This window comes from Triticum dicoccoides, chromosome 2B (genome assembly GCF_002162155.2).
Source record: "Triticum dicoccoides isolate Atlit2015 ecotype Zavitan chromosome 2B, WEW_v2.0, whole genome shotgun sequence".
NCBI classification, from domain to species: domain Eukaryota; kingdom Viridiplantae; phylum Streptophyta; class Magnoliopsida; order Poales; family Poaceae; genus Triticum; species Triticum dicoccoides.
The window spans coordinates 571,381,553-571,405,986 of record NC_041383.1 but is presented as its reverse complement, the minus strand read 5'-3'; positions in this window follow the sequence as shown (position 1 = coordinate 571,405,986).

Below are 24,434 nucleotides of genomic sequence, written 5' to 3'. Positions count from 1 at the left end.
TTGAATTGACCTTTGATCTGACTTCACGAACTCAGGTATTCGATACTGGCAAATCTGAGCACATGCGGTCAACTGAGCGGGTTGTCTGGATATGGGGTTCCTTACCAAAATTGAATAGGCCCCTTAGGTGAATATCCATGGTGATCCATACTGACACAGACTGTCCGGGTATCTGCACCATGTGGGTCTTGCAACAATTTTCACACCTGCATCACTGGTCTTGCCCCTTCATTACTGTTTTTCTTGTCTGGATCCTTGGGTGAAGGAGCGGGTCATATTGTTTCACTGTGTGACCATAGCTTCTGTCGAGGGCAATATTCTGACATGCGTACTCTTATCCTCATTTCCTAACATGGTAGAATTATTGGAATGGCAGGTTCATCATCTCTCAAGTTCTGACCATAGGGAAATGATCATCCGAACCCTTGCAAGAAATAGGCAAATAAATCAGTAGCCACCAAAACGGTCTTTACAACTCAGATCTGGGACATTACTGAAATAACTCAACCATGGCTCAGGACGTCTGAAAAGCAGCTCAACGCATGAGACCGGGTCGATAAGAAGAAAGTGGCAGCTCCCCTAAATAGCCAAAAGCAGTTATAGGGCTATTGTCACAAAAAGAAACTCAACAGCTGTATGAGACGGCCAAAAAGCAGTTCGGAACTCATGACAGTCGTTTAAGAGGGAAATAAAAATCAGCATCCACCCCGGATAGCTAAAAACGGCTCAGATCACAGGCGTGGTGCCGTTACTGTAGAAAAGGAGACAGGGGCTCATCAGGATCATCTTCCAGGTTCACCGGTACTTGTACTCAGCTCACTGTTGTCGTCAATCTTCATAATTCTTTGTCATATTGTGGTGTATAGCTGGCTTCCTTTTAATAATCCTCATGTGACTGTCCGATCTGTGTTCGAGTGACTTGTAAGACCTTGGTGGTATGCTGACCACTTATATTTAAAAATAAGATTATCGAGGCAGACTTGCTTTCTGACTGAACTATTGCAGATCTGATTCTTGAGATGTACTGCCATATACTGTCAATCTTGCACATTGCTTATATTCTTTATCATTTCTGCTATGAAGTGTGCACACTAAGACAAACCTGATTATCCGTATCACGATCAGATATCCCCAGATCCTAATGCAGTCGGCGGAGAATTCCATACTGATGCAAACTTGATACTGACAGTCCATCCAGGATTTCTTTCGCATTCAGACAAGATATTCCAATTTCACTGCAGTCTGCTGGTAATTCCATTCTGTTTAGCTGAGTTTCCAGATATATGCTTTCCTTGCTGACTCTTCATGTCCAGTGTCGGTTGACGAGCAACTTTAATAAGGGGAAAATTTTCTAACACCGAAGGCGCAAAGAAAGAAGCAAAAGAAACGACAAAAACAAAAGCACACAAGCATACACATAATATAAAGCAATCAGTACATATTACTGCTACTCACACAATAATATGCATGCACACCTAAGCACACAATTATCGCTGAAGCTCTGGTACTATGGTCTAATATGCTGTGGCGATGTGCACGAAAGTGAGTCTGTGTGTGGAAAGAGTTGGCGTAACCTAGGCTACACCAAGCGCTGGCTGAACACCAGCTGTATCTGGATGGATACGGGGGCGAGGACGGACTTGGCAATCATGCAGCAAGACATGGAGGTCACGACCATATCATCATCAAGCGTACAAAAAGGGAATCGTACACGTCCAAAGAATGAGATGACAGGGCAAACTAGGGGAGGAAAAGCAAGGCTACTGGCATTGCCCTCTTCTAATAACAAAGATCATTAAGGGTTGCCAAAGGGACGAGATGGAGGGCATGATTCGGGATAGAGACACGTCAATCACCAAGATAATATGGGTGGATGGCGGAAAGATATCGACACGATACCTGAGCATAACTCCTACAAATGTTGTTTGGAACACTTGGTACCAGGGCAACACTCTGCTGGGACAGAAATGACGCCAAACACCGAAGGGCAGGCATGCAAAGAAAGAGGGTGCAGGTAGTGGATCAAAACCGATACCACCTACACACGCAAGATAAACCGTTAGCGACAAGATAATAATCTATATGCATGCTATGCAACAAACAAATGCAGCAATCAAGTGCACCAATCCAACTGGGCTCTATACTACCGTTATCTAACGTTCGCATGGGCTAGGGCATCCTACAGCCAGATCTGCTCTGATACCAAGCCTGTGGCACCCCAGCTCAGAGAAACCGGAACACCCTATATTCCAGCCCAGAGATCGAGGAGAAGTCTTCTGGAATACGACACTTCTTAGCATAGAACAAATCAGCTCTTTATTGCAATCTATATGGGTACAAGGGGGTTACATCGGCATGGCGAAACCACGCGTGCCACAGTTGCTCCATGCAAACAGTAGAACTACACGAAGCAGCGGGATGACTACTGGCAGCGGAACAGCAACGATAGTGATGAACTCCACTCTGCAGGGACTCTGGCTGGAACGCTTATCCTAGCTCACAAACAAGGAATCCACGGCAAACAAGCAATCAAATCTGGCATGACTTGCAAACTGGCATGACATGCCAGGTCAGTACATTGAATGTACTTGCAAGCTCACAGCAACCAAAGCAATCAAGACAAACAATAGCATGGCAATTACAGATTATTAAGCAATGTTGAACACGATACTATCAGAACAACATGGCATGAAGAACATGATACAGCTAGAACAATACGATCATGGCATTAACATATGAACATGATCAGACTAGCATGCAAGATGATGAAACTTTCATGCACCAACTTACTATGCTCGGGTTATCTCATAACCATCACCTGCACAAACTTACCGTCATGGAATCACACGATCATCTCAGGACCCCATCAAGCTTGGTATTAACAATACCATAGTAATCATTTATGACCACAAGGAGCTTGACTTTTACCCTTGACTCTCGCATAACACCACAAATATCCAACGAGTCGGTATTCACGATACCACAGTGATCCTCTTACGATCACATAAATATCAACCAACTTCTTTCATCATCGAACCAGGGTTGTTATTGAGCACATTATTATTACTGTTGACCCATAGTGTGACCAACTACGAACTGGGCCCATATCCGCGGGCGCGGCTGTCGATAGATTTAACACACACACACTTCAGAGGTTAGCACACTGTACCCACACCACGGAACCCTGGCCTTGCACTCCCATTCGGGTGGACCATGATGACCCACAAGTATAGGGGATATATCGTAGTCCTTTCGATAAGTAAGAGTGTCCAACCCAACGAGGAGCAGAAGGAAATGACAAGCGGTTTTCAGTAAGGTATTCTCTGCAAGCACTGAAATTGTAGGTAACAGATAGTTTTGTGATAAGATAATTTGTAACGGGTAACAAGCAATGAAAGTAAATAAAGTGCAGCAAGGTGGCCCAGTCCTTTTTGTAGCCAAGGACAAGTCTGGACAATTTCTTATAACGAGAAAAGCGCTCCCGAGGACACATGGGAATTATCGTCAAGCTAGGTTTCATCACGCTCATATGATTCGTGTTCGGTACTTTGGTAATTTGATATATGGGTGGACCGGTGCTTGGGTACTGCCCTTACTTGGACAAGCATCCCACTTATGATTAACCCCTATTGCAAGCATCCGCAACTACAAAACAAGTATTAAGGTAAACCTAACCATAGGATTAAACTAATGGATCCAAATCAGCCCCTTACGAAGCAACGCATAAACTATGGTTTAAGATTGTGTCACTCTAGCAACCCATCATCTACTTATTACTTCCCAATGCCTTCCTATAGTCCCAAGTAATGGTGAAGTGTCATGTAGTCGATGTTCACATAACACCACTAGAGGAGAGACAACATACATCTCATCAAAATATCGAACGAATACCAAATTCACATGACTACTAATAGCAAGAATTCACCCATGTCCTCAGGAACAAACGTAACTACTCACAAAGCATATTCATGTTCATGATCAGAGGAGTATTAGTATGCATTAAGGATCTGAACATATGACCTTCCACCAAGTAAACCAATTAGTATCAACTACAAGGAGTAATCAACACTACTAGCAACCCACAGGTACCAATTTGTGGTTTTGATACAAGATTGGATACAAGAGATGAACTAGGGTTTTGAGAGGAGATGGTGCTGGTGAAGATGTTGATGGAGATTGACCCCCTCCTGATGAGAGGATCGTTGGTGATGACGATGGTGATGATTTCCCCCTCCCGGAGGGAAGTTTCCCCGGTGGAAAAGCTCCCCCGGAGCCCTAGATTGGTTCCGCCAAGGTTCCGCCTCGTGGTGGCGGAGTTTCGTCCCGTAAGCTTGCTTATGATTTTTTCCAGGGTACAAGCCTTCATATAGTAGAAGATGGGCACCGGAGGGCCACCAGGGGGCCCAGGAGACAGGGGGCGCACCTAGTAGGGGTGGGCACGCCCCCACCCTCCTGGCCAGGGTGTGGGCCCCTCTGGTGTTTTCTTCGCTTAATAATTCTTATTAATTCCAAAAATAACTTCCATGGAGTTTCAGGATTTTTGGAGCTGTGCAAAATAGGTTTCCAATATTTGCTCCTTTTCCAGCCAGAATCCCAGCTGCCGGCATTCCCCCTCTTCATGGTAAACCTTGTAAAATAAGATAGAATAGCCAAATGTATTGAGACATAATGTGTAATAACAGCCCATAATGCAATAAATATTGACATAAAAGCATGATGCAAAATGGACGTATCAACTCCCCAAGCTTAGACCTCGCTTGTCCTCAAGCGGAAGCCGAAATCGAAAAATATGACCACATGTGTAGAGAGAGAGGTGTCGATAAAAATAAAATACGGACATGAGGGCATCATGATCATTCTTATAACAACAACATATATAGATTTTGTCATATTATTTCTTATGCTCAAGTAACGATCGATTCACAATGTCAAGTATGGTTCATAAACTTCATTGGGAACTAACAAACTATAATCTTAGTCACTGAAGCAATTGCAATTTATCATAACATCAGAAAGAGTCAAGAATAGAGCTTTTCAGCAAGTCCACATACTCAACTATCATATAGTCTTCTACAATTTCTAACACTCACGCAATACTTGTGGTTATGGAGTTTTAATCGGACACTGAGAAAGATAGGGGCTTATTGTGTTGCCTCCCAACATATTCACCTTTGGGTGATGTCAACAATAATAATTCATGCTAACATACATCCAATTGGATATATATATCAGGATCTTTCCAACAAGAGGTGCTTTCCAAAGGAGAAAATGAAAAAGGGAAAGATGAAGATCACCTTGACTCTTGCATAAAGTAAAAGGTAGGCCCTTCGCAGAGGGAAGTAGAGGTTGTCATGTGCTTTTAGGGTTGGATGCACAAAATCTTAATGCAAAAGAATGTCACTTTATATTGCCACTTGTGATATGAACCTTTATTATGCAGTCCGTCGCTTTTATTACTTCCATATCACACGATCGTATAAAGCTTATTTTCTCCGCACTAATAAGTCATACATATTTAAAAGCAATTTTTATTGCTTGCAACATGACAACTTAATTGAAGGATCTTACTCAATACATAGGTAGGTATGGTGGACTCTCATGGCAAAACTGGGTTTAAGGGTATTTGGAAGCACAAGTAGTATCTCTACTTGGTGCAAGGAATTTGGCTAGCATGAGGGGGAAAGGAAAGCTCAACATGTTGGGAAGATCAATGACAATATACTTTAACTGAGATCTGAGAAAACATAAACCATTACGTTGTCTTCCTTGTACAACATCAACTCTTTTAGCATGTCATACTTAATGAGTGCTCACAATCATAAAAGATGTCCAAGATAGTATATTTATATGTGAAAACCTCTCTTTCCTTATTACTTCCTATTAATTGCAATGATGACCAAAACTATGTTTGTCAACTCTCAACAACTTTTATGCCTCATACTCTTTATATGTGAAGTCATTACTATTCATAAGATCAATATGAACTCTTTTATTCTTTTTATTCTTTCTACTTCCTTCAGATCATAGCAAGATAGTAAAGCCCTTGACTCAACACTAATCTTTATTATAGATAGCTCACGGACTCGATTACATAAAGAGATCACAAAGCAAAACTCAAAAACTACTTGATACCAAAACTTCAATCTACTAGATCAAGATACTACTAAAGGGATCGAACTAAGTAAAACGGTAAAGATAGGAGTGTGATGGTGATACGATACCGGGGCACCTCCCCCAAGCTTGGCAGTTGCCAAGGGGAGTGCACATACCCATGTAATTATGTCCTCGGAGGTGGTGAAGTAGCAGTTGTTGATGATGTAGGCTTCTTCCTCAACTTACGCTTGAGGATAATATTTTGCTCCTTTAGATCATCAATCTCTTGCTCAAGACTTAATATTCTTTTGCATAGTTCCTGTTTATTTTCCTGCAAGAGACGAAAAGGGATAAACTCGATCTTTGGCTTCTTTGCTCTATCAGGGAGGCTTGACTTTTTAAACTCCACATGCATCTCCCCAGCTTAAGGTAATGGGGCTTCGTCTTCATTTGAACTCGTCTCCTCCTTTCCCTTAGGCTAATAGTCTTCCTCTTCTTTAGTGGTCCAGCCACCATGCTCCAAGTCCCCGTAGACCTTAGGGTCTGCAAGGTAATCAGCCACATAGCTCTCCCCTTCCGGATCCTGAGACGACATATTACTCTAAATCTATAACAAAAACAGCTCGAAACGAAAACAGAGGATATTTGCGTGATACGGTGGTCAAAACCTTCGGGAGATTATATAATGAATTTTGACTGACCAAAATACGTACGTGCAAGAAAACAGAGTCCGGGAGGCACACGAGGTGCCAACGAGACAGGGGGCCGCGCCCAGTAAGGGTGGGCACGCCCTCCACCCTCGTGGAGGCCTCGTGTCCTTCCCGGATTACTTCTTGCTTCCCAAAATTCTTAAATATTCCAAAACGGAGGAAAATTGCCATTAGAACTATTTTGGAGTCGGTTTACTTTCCGTACCACATACCCATTCCTTTTCGGGGTCTGAAACATTCTAGAAAGTGTCCTTATGTATTCCTCCGGGGTTACGGTCTCAATAATATTAGTTTCAACATTGATAGGATTACCTAAGATATAATTTTTGATTCTTTGACCGTTCACCACCCTCGGACTTGTGCCTTCGAAGTTGTTGATATTTATGGCACCGGAACGATAGACCTTCTCGATAACGTAAGGACCTTCCCATTTAGAGCGAAGTTTTCTTGCAAAAAATCTTAAATGAAAGTTGAATAGCAACACATAATCACCTATGTTAAACTCATGCTTTTGTATCCTTTTGTCATGCCATCATTTAACTTTTTCTTTGAACAACTTGGCATTCTCATAGGCTTGAGTTCTCCATTCATCAAGTGGGCTAATATCAAATAACCTCTTCTCACCAGCAAGTTTGAAGTCATAATTGAACTCTTTAATAGCCCAATATGCCTTATGTTCAAGTTCAAGAGGTAAGTGACATGCTTTTCCATAAACCATGTTATACGGAGACATACCCATAGGATTTTCATATGCAGTTCTATAGGCCCATAATGCATCATCAAGTTTCTTGGACCAATTCTTTCTAGATCTATTGACAGTCTTTTGCAGAATTAATTTGAGCTCTCTATTGCTCAACTCTACTTGACCACTAGACTGTGGGTGATAAGGAGATGCGATTCTATGATTAACATCATACTTAGCAAGCATCTTACGGAAATCACCATGAATAAAATGTGAACCACCATCAGTCATAAGATATATAGGGACTCCAAACCTTAGAAAAATAACTTCTTTAAGCATCTTAATAGAGGTGTTATGATCAGCACTACTAGTTGCAATAGCTTCTACCCACTTAGTAATGTAATCAACAACAACTAAAATATGTGTGTAACCATTAGAGGCAGGAAAAGGTCCCATATAATCAAAGCCCCAAACATCAAATGGTTCAATAATAAGAGAATAGTTCATAGGCATTTCTTGATGTCTACTAATATTGCCAATTCTTTGACATGCATCACAAGACAAGACAAACTTACGAGCATCTTTGAAGAGAGTAGGCCAATAAAAACCAGATTGCAATACCTTATGTGCAGTTCTATCTCCAGCGTGGTGTCCTCCATATGAATCAGAGTGACACTTGCATAGGATCTGTTCCTGTTCATTCTTCGGTACACAATGTCTAATAACACCATCTACTCCTTCTTTATAAAGGTGTGGGTCATCCCGGAAGTAATGTCTTAAATCATAAAAGAACTTTTTCTTTTGCTGGTATGTGAAACTAGGTGGTATAAATTTAGCAACAATGTAATTAGCATAATCAGCATACCATGGAGCAGTACGAGAAGCATTAATGACTGCTAATTGTTCATCAGGAAAGCTATCATCAATAGGTAGTGGGTCATCAAGAACATTCTCTAGCCTAGACAAGTTGTCTCCAACGGGGTTCTCAGCTCCCTTTCTATCAATAATATGCAAATTAAATTCTTGGAGCAAGAGAACCCATCTAATAAGTCTAGGCTTAGCATCTTTCTTTTCCATAAGATATTTAATAGCAGCATGATCAGTGTGAATAGTAACTTTGGAATCAACAACGTAAGGTCTGAACTTATCACATGCAAAAACAACTGCTAAGAACTCTTTTTTAGTAGTAGCATAATTTCTCTGGGCAGTATCAAGAGTTTTACTAGCATACTGGATAACATTCAATTTCTTTTCAACTCTTTGCCCTAGAACAACACCTACAACATAATCACTAGCATCACACATAATTTCAAAGGGGAAATTCCAATCAGGTGGCTAAACAATATGTGTAGTGATCAAAGCTTTTTTAAGTATTTCAAATGCTTCTACACAATCATCATCAAAGACAAAAGGAATATCTTTTTGCAATAAATTAGTCAGAGGCCTAGAGATTTTAGAAAAGTCTTTAATGAACCTCCTATAAAAACCAGCATGACCAAGGAAACTTCTTATACCTTTTATGTCCTTGGGACATGGCATCTTTTCAATAGCATCAATTTTAGCTTTATCAACTTCAATACCTCTCTCAGAAATCTTATGCCCCAAGACAATGCCTTCATTAACCATAAAGTGGCACTTTTCCCAATTCAAGACGAGACTGGTGTCTTCACATCTCTGCAAAACTCGATCAAGGTTGCTCAAGCAATCATCAAAAGAGGATCCATAAACGGAGAAATCATCCATGAATACCTCACAAATCTTTTCACAAAAGTCATAGAATATAGCCATCATGCATATTTGAAAGGTAGTAGGTGCATTACATAAATCAAAAGGCATACGTCTATAAGCAAAAGTACCGAAAGGGCAAGTACAAGTAGTTTTTGATTGATCCTCCACTGACACAGGTATTTGAGAGAAACCAGAATAACCATCTAGAAAGCAGAAATGTATGTGTTTGGATAGTCTTTCTAGCATTTGATCAATAAAAGGTAAAGGGTAATGATCTTTATTAGTAGCTTTGTTTAATTTATGGAAATAAATTAGCATCCTATAACCTGTAATAATTCTTTGCGGGATCAATTCATCTTTATCATTAGGAACGACAGTAATACCTCCCTTTTTAGGAACGCAATGGACATGACTTACCCATTCACTATCAGCAACGGGATAAATTATACCTGCCTCAAGGAGCTTTAGCATCTCCTTTCTTACCACTTCTTTCATTTTAGGATTTAACTATCGTTGAGGATCTCTAACTAGTTTGGCATCTTTCTCCACTTTTATTTTTTGTTGGCATAGAGTGGGACTAATGCCCTTAAGATCATCCAGAGTATATCTGATAGTAGCGTGGTGCTTCTGTAGAGTTTTCAATAATCTTTCTTCTTCTTTCTCTGAAAGGTTAGCACTAATAGTAACAGGATATATTTTCTTTTCATCAAGATAAGCATAATTAAGATTATCAGGTAATGGTTTGAGCTCAAACACGGGATCACCCTTGGGTGGAGGGGGATCCCCTAGGATTTCAACGGGTAGGTTGTGTTTCAGAATAGGACCCTGTTGAAGGAACACTTCATCTATTTCCCTTCTTTCATTCATAAAAATATCATTTTTCATGGTCTAGCAAATATTGTTCTAACGCATCAGTGGGAGGCACGACAATAGAAGCAAAACCAATAATCTCATCCTTACTAGGTGATTCTTTATCACGGGATTGTCTACAAAACTTAGAAAAATTAAACTCATGAGCCATATCCCCTAAGTCAATTGTAACAACATCCTTTTTGCAATCAATCCTAGCATTAACAGTATTCAAGAAGGGTCTACCAAAAATAATGGGACAAAATTCATCTTGTGGGGAACCAAGAACAAGAAAATCAGCAGGATATTTAACCTTACCACACAAGACTTCAACATCTCTAACTATCCCAACTGGCTTAATGGTGTCCCTATTGGCAAGCTTAATAGTAACATCAATATCTTCTATTTGAGCAGGTGCAATATCATGCATAATTTCTGTATATAAGTCAAAGGGTATTGCACTAGCACTAGCACCCATATCACATAAGCCATGATAACGATTATCTCCTATTTTAACAGAAATAACACGCATGCCTACAACAGGTCTATGTATCTTAGCATCTGGTCTAGCGATATTAGCAGCCTGTTCACAGAAGTAAATAACATGCCCATCTAAATTATATCAAAGAGATCTTTAACCATAGCAATACTAGGTTCAACTTTGATTTGCTCAGGAGGTGTATAAGTTCTAGTATTACTCTTATGAACAACAATCGAAGTTTTAGCATGATCCTTCATCCTAACAGGAAAAGGTGGTTTCTCAACATAACTAGTAGGAACAATAGGATCATTATAAGTGACAGTCTTTTCTTCAACTGTAATAGGTGCAACTACTTATACTTCAATGGGAGGATTATATTTAAACCACTTCTCCTTAGGGAGATCAACGTGAGCAGCAAAAGATTCACAAAAAGCAGCTACTATCTCAGAGTCAAGTCCATATTTAGCGCCAAATCCACGAAAAGCATCGGTATCCATAAATGATTTAACACAATCAAACTTAGGTGTTATACCTGACTCCTTACCATTGTCTAAACCCCAATCTTCAGAGTTGCGTTTAATTCTTTCCAATAAGTCCCGCTTGAATTCAGTAGTCTTCAGCATATAAGAACTAGCACAGGAAGTATCGAGCATGGTGCGATCATTGAGAGAAAGTCGAGCATAATTTTTTTGAATAATCATATCTCTTGAGATCTCATGGTTGGGGCATGAATATAACATTGACTTAAGCCTCCCCCAAGCTTGAGAGATGCTTTCTCCTTCGCGAGGCAAGAAATTATATATGTAATTACGATCACGATGAACAAGATGCATAGGATAGAACTTCTGGTGAAATTCCAACTTCAGTCGTTTATAATTCCAAGATCCCGTATCATCACATAGCCTATACCAGGTCAATGCATCTCCCTTCAAAGATAAAGGGAAGACCTTCCTTTTGACAACATCATCGGGAATACTTGCAAGCTTAAATAATCCACAAACTTCATCCGCAAAGATAAGGTGTAAATTGGGATGCAATGTTCCATCTCCTGCAAAGGGATTAGCTAGCAGTTTCTCTATCATACCCGAAGGAATCTCAAAGTAAACATTTTCAGTAGGTTCAGTAGGTTGAGGAGCAACTCTTTGCTCTACTGGTCATGGCAAAGATACCCTGAACAAGCCCCTCAAAGTATTAGTTTCCATAGTAACAAGTGACAGTAAATTTCAGCACACTATATAAATGTTTCCTTACCAAGTTCCACTCACCAAAGGCGCTTCACTCCCCGGTAACGGCGCCAGAAAAGAGTCTTGATGACCCAAAAGTATAGGATCTCTATCATAGTCCTTCCGATAAGTAAGAGTGTCGAACCCAACGAGGAGCAGAAGGAAATGACAAGCGGTTTTCAGTAAGGTATTCTCTACAAGCACTGAAATTGTAGGTAACAGATAGTTTTGTGATAAGATAATTTGTAACGGGTAACAAGCAATGAAAGTAAGTAAAGTGCAGCAAGGTGGCCCAATCCTTTTTGTAGCAAAGGACAATCCTGGACTATTTCTTATAATGATAAAAGTGCTCCCGAGGACACATGGGAATTATCGTCAAGCTAGTTTTCATCACGCTCATATGATTCGCGTTTGGTACTTTGATAATTTGATATGTGGGTGGACCAGTGCTTGGGTACTGCCCTTACTTGGACAAGCATCCCACTTATGATTAACCCTTATTGCAAGCATCCGCAACTACAAAAGAAGTATTAAGGTAAACCTAACCATAGCATTAAACTAATGGATCCAAATCAGCCCCTTATGAAGCAACGCATAAACTAGGGTTTAAGCTTCTGTCACTCTAGCAACCCATCATCTACTTATTACTTCCCAATTCCTTCCTCTAGGCCCAAATAATGGTGAAGTGTCATGTAGTCGACATTCACATAACACCACTAGAGGAGAGACAACATACATCTCATCGAAATATCAAACGAATACCAAATTCACATGACTACTAATAGCAAGACTTCACCCATGTCCTCAGGAACAAATGTAACTACTCACAAAGCATATTCATGTTCATGATCAGAGGAGTATTAATATGCATTCAGGATCTGAACATATGATCTTCCACCAAGTAAACCAATTAGTATCAACTACAAGGAGTAATCAACACTACTAGCAACCCACAGGTACCAATTTGTGGCTTTGATACAACATTGGATACAAGATATGAACTAGGGTTTTGAGAGGAGATGGTGCTGGTGAAGATGTTGATGGAGATTGACCCCCTCCCGATGAGAGGATCGTTGGTGATGACGATGGTGATGATTTCCCCCTCCCGGAGGGAAGTTTCCCCGGCAGAACAGCTCCGCCGGAGCCCTAGATTGGTTCTGCCAAGGTTCCGCCTCGTGGCGGTGGAGTTTCGTCCCATAAGCTTGCTTATGAATTTTTCCAGCGTAAAAGCCTTCATATAGTAGAAGATGGGCACCGGAGGGCCGGCATGGGGCCCAGGAGATAGGGGTGTGCCGAGTAGGCGTGGGCACGCCCCCCACCCTCCTGGCTAGGGTGTGGGACCCCTCTGGTGTTTTCTTCGCTCAATAATTCTTATTAATTCCAAAAATAACTTCTATGGAGTTTCAGGATTTTTGGAGCTATGCAGAATAGGTTTCCAATATTTCCTCCTTTTCCAGCTAGAATCCCAACTGCGGGCATTCCCCCTCTTCATGGTAAACCTTGTAAAATAAGAGAGAATAGCCATAAGTGTTGAGACATAATGTGTAATAACATCCCATAATGCAATAAATATTGACATAAAAGCATGATGCAAAATGGACGTATCAGACCAAAGCATTCCGACGAAACCGTCCTACTGCCATGGCACTCTCCCGGCAACTCCGACCAACTCCCCTTTGGGCTAAGTCTTGGGTGGCCCTGTGCCTACCAAAGGCACCAATGGCCACCATGGTGGCAAAACAGTCCCACACGGGGACAAGGATCCATACTCAAAAATGGGCACACAAGGCTTATGCCGTCCTACCTGATCAGGGTAGCGCCCGCGCATAACCTTCCCTCACGGGAGGCACCGGTGAGAGGCATGACAATAGACCCGGTTAGGACCCCCCCCCCATAGGGTAAGCGTGGTTGCACTAGTCAGATCGATATGGTGGCACCATGACTCAGCCAACAATTGTTCAAGTTCAATTTGATCCAGTTAAACTTGAATGCAATATGCTGAGCCATGATAAAATAACATGATGCATGAACATGATATCAAAATAAGCATGGAGGTGCAAAATAATCAACGAGCATAACAACAACATTTAATCATTTATCCAGATGAGCATGGCATACTGACGAGCATGAATATCACAACTAGAACACTACCCATAGCATAACATGACCACTAGCATCAACAATAAATATCATGCAATAACATAACGACAAACTACCATGCAAGCATTTAACCAACTGGGTGCAAAGGAACATGCATAACAACGGTACTCGGGACAGACGATTGTCATGCATCGAAGACCATCACCAACATGTACTATTACGAAGCATTGCCAATATTAGCGTAATACTAGCATGAAGAACATAATAACAGAGTGCAAGAAAACATGACGGTAAACACCGATCCATAAGCATAACCGAAATATCGACAGCAGAAGCAAAACAGTCAAACAGTTATTAAAGATTCAAGTTGGAAACCAATGCTTCTGCATGGCTATCATGGAAATGGTGGTTTGGCTTGCCTGGGGATGAAGAAGGCTCCGGGGAGATGTGCAATGAAGCCGCGGAAAGAATTGCCAGAAAGGGTTCGCTCTCGGAGGGGGCTGATTAGGGCAAGGGCAAACTGGTCATTTTCAGAATGTCAGACCATAGTGAAAATGATACCAAAAGTTTGGCTCGACGAGATGAAGATGTGGGCGTTGGATTCACCTCATTCGGATTTGCGGTTGCGGAGATATGAGGTGTAGAAGATCAGGGACATTACTGTAAAAATAATTTTCACAGCCGGGTCCCTCAGTGGATAAGACAGAGGCTCAAATTTCGAAATATGCTTTCGGAAAGGGAAAACGCATTCATGCGAATGCGCTTCCACTTATCCAGGTCAGCGTGGGCGGTGTCTTGCTGGGGGAACCTGATTCGTCCATCTACTCTGTGTGGTATCGGTCTTTGGCGCTGCACAGATTGTCTTGTGCCTTTGGCTTCTCTCCGGCTCCCCTCCTTTGCCCTGCTATGTGCGGCCATGGCGCATGGCTGTGACTTCCCATGCACAAGTAAAGGGGTCAAAAGGAGAGCCCCTACTTTTATACACCGACAGCGGGGCCGGCTCCTGTGAGGCTGACTGGTGGGGCCCGCACACCTTTCTCTCCTCCCTCTACTCCTTCTTCTCCAGCTCAACACCGGCTCCAGAACAGAGGAGGACGCGCGCTCCGGTGAGGAGCCTGGGTGGCACAGGCCATCGCTCGAGGCGCTCTAGCCACCGGGGTGCTCGGGGAGGAACGACACGTCCATTTAGGCGGGGTATAGAGGGCGGGGAAGTCAGGGGAGCGTGTGGTCTTGGACAGGGCGGACTGAGGTGACGGCGGGGCTTGGGCAACCTTTGGGAGGACGGAGGAGCCACAGAGAGGAGGGGTTGGGTGTTGGGGAGGTTCTAGGGGCTCCAGAGGTTCCTCTGGTGGTGGACTGTGGTGGTGGTGGGGGGCTCGGCAATGGGGAAATTTAGGCGACGACCAGCGGATGGGCTCCAGCCATGGGAGGACAGGGAGAGCTCTTCGAGCTTGGGGAAGAGGCTAGGAAGGGATCTAGTAGGATAGTGGAGCTGCTGGTGTGCTCGAAGGGCTCGGGGGAGTGGCTATATATAGCCGGGGTAAGGTGGTTGGCTCGGGTGCCGCCGCGGACGCATGTGCATGCTCGGGAGCTCAAAGGAAGACGACGGAGGGGGGCAAGGAGCAGGCTCACGAGCAGGAGACGATGAGGGGCACTGGGGAGAAGCAAACAAAGGAGGAATACGACCAATCTATAGCGCGTCCGTGGGCACACTCTGTTCACGATGGAGATGGCTCACCAGGGAAGAGGACGGAGGGGCCAAGGGCTCCATAGATACGGCGACGGCACGGGGAAGACGCTGGACATGGTCGGGCGATGAGTGGACGAGTGCACAGAGGGGGGGAAGAAGACAGAGGCGCCAGAGCGCGTGGGTGACATGCCAAAACGGTGGTCACCGCGTGGACAAGACGTCATCCCATGCTCTGATTGGCCAAATCTTGTCTGGGAGACAAGGTGTGCAGAGTGTGATGCCAAGGAAGAGAGAAACAAGCATAGTGCTCACTGAGGTGACCACAGGTAGCAAAGATACAATGGAACAACAAGGTGTTTGGAGTTTGCTGTGGTTCACACGTGTGGAGATTAAGGCTGAGGTTTGACTGGGGTTGATCACTCACTAAGGTGATCAGGATGGCAAGGTTTCAGCTCAAGAGGAGGAGTTTAGATAGTACTTGTTGTAGAAATTGCCATACTGGCCAGATTTGGAAATCAGGAAGAAGCACTCACTAGGAGTGTCAGCTTGAGCTCAACTTGGGCAAGGCAGAGTTATTTGATCATATGAAGATGCTGAAAAAGGTTTCACACCATTTGGATAAACCAAAATGGTACTTGCTTCACAAGCATTTCCATTGAATAGAAACTTGCAGAAATTCTAGAGGGAAAATGGCTAGATGAAATATATCCAAATTGGGTGGAGATAAGTTATATGGATATGAGAAAGCCTAGGAAAATTTACAGCCACAATGAAGAAAGATAAAATATACTAGCTTCACAAACTGAAATTTTGGACAGAATCAAAGATTTGAAGCTGAGCTCACATGGAGGCATGACATGAGCTCTACTTTGGTGGAGGTCTCTGATATGATGATATTAAGGGCCATGCAAAAGTGCAACTCATTTGGACATGCCTAGCTTGTACCTCCTTCACAAAGTTTCTTTCTGGACAAAAACTTTGGAAAATCATAATTAAATGACTACTAGGCAAATGAGGTTGCATTTTGGCATGTGGCAATGATATGGACATGAAAAGATGTCCAAGGAGTTTTAAGTCAATTGGGCAAAGTAAAATAGCACTTGCTTCACAATGTGCTATTTAGGGAAAAATAGGAAATGAATTATTTGAGCATGATGCTAAACATGGAAAATGAAATGTTTTGCCATATTTGAGGAAGAAATGACCCAAACAATTTATGAGAATTATTTGGGAATTTTAGGAGTGATGGAAATATAGGTTGCTTCACAACCTAGGGCTAAAAGGATAACTCCTTTAATAGAAAAGGAATATTCCCAATAAAAAGAATATTGGGATTTGGGCTAGGATGAAAATGACAGGGTCTAGGTTTGGATAGGGGATGACAAGCCACTCTGGAAGCAAAGAAGAGGGCATCTTCTTCAATTTCCAGACCACAAAGCCAGGGAAAAAGAAAACTTAGGCAAAAACCTCGGAAAAACAAAAGAAAAAGAAAGGGCCAAAAATCAGGCTGTTACACCACCGCCGCCTCCTATTCTTCATCGGGAGGGCAGATTTGGAGTCCACTCTAGGCTCCAGAGAGGGGAAGCCGCCACCGTCGTCATCATCAACAATCCTCCATCACCAATTTCATGATGCTCACCGCTATGCGTGAGTTATTCCATCGTAGGCTTGCTGGATGGTGATGGGTTGGATGAGATTTATCATGTAATAAAGTTGGTTTTGTTAGGGTATGATCCCTAGTATCCACTATGTTCTAAGATTGATGTTGCTATGACTTTGCTATGCTTAATGCTTGTCACTACGGCCCGAGTGTCATGAATTCAGATCTGAACCCTTCATGTTTCCATGAATATATTTGTGTTCTTGATCCGATCTTGCAAGTTGTAGTCACCTACTACGTGTTATGATTTGTCAACCCTGAAGTGACAATAGTCGGGACACTTCCCGGTGATGATCATAGTTTGAGGAGTTCATGTATTCACTAAGTGCTAATGCTTTGGTCAGGTTCTCTATTAAAAGGAGGCCTTAATATCCCTTAGTTTCCATTAGGACCCCGCTTCCACGGGAGGGTAGGAAAAAAGATGGCATGCAAGTTCTTTTCCATAAGCATGTATGACTATATTCGGAATACATGCCTACATTATATTAATGAATTGGAGCTAGTTCTGTGTCACCCTAGGTTATAACTCTTGCATGATGAATGCCATCTGACATATATATCCATCATTGATCCATTGCCTACGAGCTTTTCACATACTGATCTTTGCTAAGTCACTTTGGCGTTGCCACTATTATGATTGCTACAAAACTGCTACTTTTACTTTTGCCACCGTTACCATTACTTCCATACTACTTTTCTACTAAATACTTTGCTGCCGATATTAAGTATTTCAGGTGTGGTTGAATTGACAACTCATCTGCTAATACTTGAGAATATTCTTTGGCTCCCCATGTGTCCAATCAATAAATTTGGGTTGAATACTCTACCCTCGAAAACTGTTGCAATCCCCTATACTTGTGGGTTATCAAGACCTTTTTCTGGCGCTATTGCCGAGAAGCATAACTCTATTCTATGAGTCACTTGGGGTTTATTTTTGTTGATCACTATGAGGAATTTGAAAGATAACAAAATCAAGATTTTTCCCTCTACTACGAGGGGAGGTAAGGAACTGCCATCTAGCTCCGCACTTGATTCACCTTCTGTTTTGAGTAAGCTTGCGACACCTACACCTGCTATTGATTCTGATATGTCGCATGTTATTGATGATTCTACTTCTGCTATGAATGATGCTTATGATGCTACTACTTTGCTTGACAAAACTATGCCAGTGGATGAACATCTTGCTAGAGTTAGAACTATTGATTATTCTGAGGATGATGATATTTCCGAAACCGATCAAATTACTGAACTGAAAACTTTGAAACACCTGTTAGATCTAGATCTCCTAGATATGAACTTCCAGTTATGCCCGAGGGTTATGTTATGGATGGAGAGGTAGCTAGGGACTTTCTTGCTTGTAAGGATAGAGATGACCTTAAGAAATTATTATGCAAGTGGAAAGAGAGATCTTTGAATGCTAGAATGCAATACGATCCTAAGTTTGCTAGTTCACCTATCTGTGTGACTGATAAGGATTATGAATTCTTTGTCGATTCTGAGTTAATTACTTTGGTTGAATCCGATCCTTTCCATGGTTACAAATCTGAAACTGTTGTGGCACATCTTAATAAATTGAGTGATATAGCCACCCTATTTGCTCCTGAGGAAAACATTTGCTATTACTATAACCTTAAGTTGTTTCCTTTCTCATTAAAGGGCGATGCTAAGATATGGTTTAATTCTCTTGCTCCAAGTTGTGTGTGTAGTCCCTGGGATATGATTTACTACTTCTCTGCAAAATATTTTCCTGCTCATAAGAAACAAGTTGCCTTACAAGAAATATTTAACTTTGTGCAAATTGAAGAAGACAGTCTCCCACAAGCTTGGGGGAGGCTTCTCCAATTAATTAATGCTTTGTGACGGTGTCCTGGACTAGGGGGTACTCAACGCGTCGTCTCCCGATCAGTTGGATTGGGCTGAGGACCCCTATGACCGTATACTCATGGGCCAGTCCGGACAGCTGCCGCATACAAGGAAGAATCCACAAGACTTCGCGATCAAGACAAGGACTCCTCCCCCACCGGCGTATTCGGCTAGGACTCTTATTATCCTAGGCCTCTGGTGCATTATATAAACCGGGCGCTAGGCTAGTCGATAGATATATACAACAACCATACCACAGGCTAGCTTTTAGGGTTTAGCCTCTCTGATCTCGTGGTAGATCAACTCTTGTACTATCCATATCATCAATATTAATCAAGCAGGAGTAGGGTTTTACCTCCATGGAGAGGGCCCGAACCTGGGTAAACATTGTGTCCCTTGCCTCCTGTTACCATTGATCCTAAGACGCACAACTTGGGACCCCCTACCCGAGATCCGCCGGTTTTGACACCGACATTGGTGCTTTCATTGAGAGTTCCGCTGTGTGATCGGTGAAAGGATCAATGGCTCGACTGCAGGTCAACTGCAACGTCGGCTTCTTCGTCACCACCAAGACTGGTCACCTTGGCTTGACCGAGGACTGTGCCCTACCTCCGATCGTCATGTTCGGATGAAGGACTTCATCAACACCAACTCCGATCTCTATCAAGATCATGGAGGAGTCATCGATGGAGCTCGGGGGCTCAACGTCAACATTGCCCTCAGGCGACCGTGCTGTTTTTTTGGACAGCAAACTTGTATCCGCCACCACCGCCTCCTCGAGTGTCGCTTAAACGATTACTTCGGTGGAATTATGCGGAATTAAGTCTACAACAACCCTGCAAAAATTTCGTCGAGTTCCAATGGAGGAATCTCTGGCAATCTCCGATATACCGGAGCCCAGTTGAATCTGGACGAGAATCCGGATGAGTTTAGGGCGTGGTATCCAGCATATAGCTCGGATTTCCTTTGGAGGATCCAACCATTGATTTGCTGCGGAGTTCCCATATCTACCACCTGCCAAAAATTCAGCTCGATCCGACTGTCCAAACTCCGGGAAACTTCCGGTTAGTGCATCACTTTTTGGATCTGTTTTCTGCGCGAGAACGAATCCGACCCGAATTCATCTTCTTTATGAACGGGATCTCGGACATCCTTTTTGATGGAAGTTTTTGTATGGCGTGTTGTGTTTTATTCTCAAACACATCCCAGTAGTATTAAAAGTATTCTTGCAATATAAATTTCACCGTCGCGCCGGTGTCAAACCAGCCCGACAACATCACTCCACGGCGGCCGACCTGCGTTAGACACGTCATCGCTTTGTTGAGCCGAGCTCAATTTATTCGGATCATCATCTCGGCCAGCTGAACAATAGTTCGGCATCGTGAAGGATAAATCATCACCAACATCACCGCCCCACGGATTACACGGAGCGGGCACACCTGCATGCCACACGGTCACTTCATCAAGCCGACATCGACCATGTCACGACCTGCATCGCTGGACCGGGGCTTCATCATCTCTTCATCAACCTACTCCGGAGACTTCGGCGTCGCTGGCCGACCAGCTCCGTCACGTTAGCTGGACCGAGGGCTTTGCCTCGGCGAGCCAACCTTTGCCAGCATCGCCATGCCGTTGCTCTATCGCCCATCAGGCAATAGGTGTGCGGTTCGAGTCCCAATTTTGGGAATCACCTTGCTTCGGATTGCTACAACGAATAAGCCAGGTGCTATTAATCCTAGTATTTTTTGCTTGTTAGGGTTCATTTTTCCCAATGAATTATTACTCTGGTTTGTCTGTCATATGTACGCAGGTCTATCAAATGGTGGCTGCATTAACGACGGTCGCATGGTGGTTCGGTCAGTTTTCGTACATAGTCCGGCAAACGCCGCATCCGGAACTCGAACCGACCTGTGAATTTAGGCCTTGACATGCCTTTACCGCGTCACGCCGCCGCCCTGCATCGACATTGACTTCGGCGCCATGCCATATTTCTTTTATTACTCACTTTGCATAAATTGTTTGTTATGCAACGAATTTTTTATATATATTTTTATTATTATTACTATTATCTCCGGTTTCCACTATTTTTTGTGCACAGGAAAATGATCTAGCCGAACTATATCCTTTGGCGTCACCTCGGCTGGACGAGGGGCTTCGTCAACACTTCATTACCCCATGCCGGGGACTTCGGCATCACCCTGCCGTCCTGCTTTGACCGTGCTATGTCACCACTTTGGAGTGCCGAGGTCTTTGCTCCGCCACCTCGAGACCGGCTCAGGGATGGAACCTTGTCCCGCATCAAGCTCGGACCGCGTCATCAATACTGAACACATTAACCAGCTAAGTTGTCTTCATGCTCAAAGTTTTAAATTTTTAACTTGTGTTCGGCTCGGCCAAGCATTATACTTTTTTGGGAAAAAGTTGCTTGTAAAAATTTCCTTGTCCAAACTTTGTTTGTGACGCGCAAATTCAAATACCCCGTTTACTTGGGGGCTTCCTTCATGAGGCTTTTTCCTCTTGTATATGGTTATACTTGTACGACTTCGTTCCTTGTTCATGTATTACGCCACAATATGCACCATATTGACTTAAGCGATTTGCAAGCTGGGTTGCCTGGCTCCTGTGCTTACCCCTACGTTCCCGATTGTTCGGCTAGGGAGTAAAGGGAGCACCTCTGCGATTGTCACGATCGGGTGACCCGAGCCGGACCTCAGACTGGGTGAAGCCGAAAGCTAGCGCTCTTATTGTTTTCAATCATGGTTGGCACACAATGGAACTAATGAGTACAAAAAATATATTGCACAAGTCTCATAATAACAATGAGCACCAAAGAAAGGTATCGGTGGGGGTACTATTTTCTTCGAAGATGCTTCTTACACTTCGCAGTAATATAGCATAAGTTCCCTGAGCGCGCTTTGTCTGTTACAGCCTTATGGCCTGATTGCCTGGTTATTGGAAACACCGTCGATATTCTTGACAGATGGAGTACATAACACTTTTCGGTCCTTGACCGAAGAGGGAGAAGCCGACGGTCGGTTAAGACACGTTTAAAGTTCGGTTGAACATAGATATGATACAAGTACTTCGGTACATACAATCATTCTTTTACCCAAGTCACTTGGGGGCTCTTATGTTTATTTGAGCCGTTTTATAATAAGTGTTTTTCTTCTTAGTCGTTGCAAAGTTTTTATTACTATTTATCACTCCTTTTTTCGACACAAGTGTGCGGTCACTAGCCGGGGAGCCTAATTTCTCTCTCAAAGCCGCTAGAGTTTAGTTTGCTAAACTGGCCTAGTAAGAAGTACCCCGCCTTCGGGATAGGAGGTTGAAGCCATAGGCTGACCCGCTTGAAGTTTTGAGATAGGATGTGTCATGTTAAAGCACGGCAGAAGCACCTTTTTTTTCTAAAGTCCAATTTTTGGATTGGCACCGAACAGTTGATCTAGTTCGGACATTAACCTTTTGAATAAGTTTTTTGGCTTTTCGAGCCCATGGCACTTTTAAACTATTATGTGTTTTCAGCACAAGTCTCGCAGTGCAACGCCGGACACCTTTAGAGATTCGGCAAAAACATTCTGGGATATTGCTATATATGCATCGGTTTTGAATTGTGTCTTCAGTCAATAGTTAGGTTGCCCGGCTCCTGCGCTTGCCTCCTACGTTCCGCTTTGTTCGGCTAGGTGTGCAAAGGGAGAACCATTGCGATTGTGCTTCCAGCTCACATGGTTAAGCACCTCAGTGGAGAAAGCCGAAAACTGACTGTCACAATAAGCGTAAACTGGTCAGCGATCCGATGACGGTGTTAAATGACGGGCCATTCATAACAATGGCCAAAGTGTTTACGGCTTGACCTCGACTGTCGCCGAACACTACCGGGGGCTATTAACTGGCCTCCCAAACTAAATCCTCGATATTTTGCTTTTACATTGGAGCTGAGGTTTCATGATCATGCTTAGCATGACAACCCAAAGAAAGGAACTGATAGCGGGACTATTTTCTTTGGAAGACATTTCTTCTGTTAAACAGTAATATAACATGTCTCTCCGCGTACCTTTGTTTATAAAACCGTATGGCCAGATTGCCTTGTTTGTTGTAAATCTTTGCCCTCATAAAGGCTTTATAAAGTAGGACAAACACTCCTCGGCTATTGGCCGAGGAGGTGGAAGCCGATGGTCGGTCAACAAAGTTTTGTACAATGCGGATCCGAGCATTAATGACATAAAGTACTTGGATACATAGAGTCATTACACATAATTTGTGATTTTACTATGGATATCGATCCTTAATTCGGCCTCCCATGCCCGCATTAAGGCTCGGGGGCTACTAGGCTTCGGGCTTATTATTTACAAATATTAAAGGGGCACATCGATCGCCTGATCTGGTGTTGCCACCCGACCAGTGTCTCGGGGGTACTCCATTGCCTGTTCTATGCAGAAAATTTTAAGTGCAATACAGTTTCCGAGGAGATTTTGATCCTCAGGTTGGTCGGCCGCACCCAACCTGAGTCTCTAGGACTGAGCACGCCACTTTTTGTGTCCCGAAGTATTTTGCCGAGCTAGGACTTGATCCTCAGGCCGATTTTGCAAATCAACCTGAGTCTCGGCAGTTACTGGGATCAGCGGTCTTATGTCATCCTTCAGGTGCATCTCGGGTTTTAGACCGATACACACCTTGAGGGCTACTGGCTATGTATCTCATCAGAGAATAAATTGGATCAATGAAAAACATTGACCAAAAATCAGCCCATGACCGAGGTGCTTAACCACCTCGGAAGCAGTTCGGCATATAGCTCGGAAGCAAGTGGCTGGCTCCATAAAGGGCATTCCCGACATTAAGCTCGGCTAAACTCCTTCAACTTTTTTAAAGCCAGATGATCTATGACATTTCGGATATAGTCCGGCGTTGGAGCTCGAATACTGTCCGGCGTAGGAGCTTGGACACAGTCTGGCGTTAGAGCTTGGATACATTCCGGTGTTAGAGCTCGAAACAAGTCTGGCGTTGGTGCTTGGCTACAGAAGATACCTCGAATGCAATCCGGCGTTGGAGCTCGGACGCAAGAGGACGCTGCCTCCCGGGAACAACTTCGAACCCGAGGTGTGGCATAAAAATAATAAGGCATTGATAAAGGCCAGAAACCTAAAGGGGCTCCTCGGATACCCGACGTATAAACTCGTCGAATGCATTTCGGCGATCCTCAAGATAGAAGATGAGAAGATTTGTTGAACCAGTTTTCAAGACCGGCAACCAAAGATGAAGAACAGTTTGGAAGAATCGAGGAGCGTCCCTGACATGAAGACCGGTTCAGGGGGCTACTGACGGTGTCCTGGACTAGGGGGTACTCAACGCGTCGTCTCC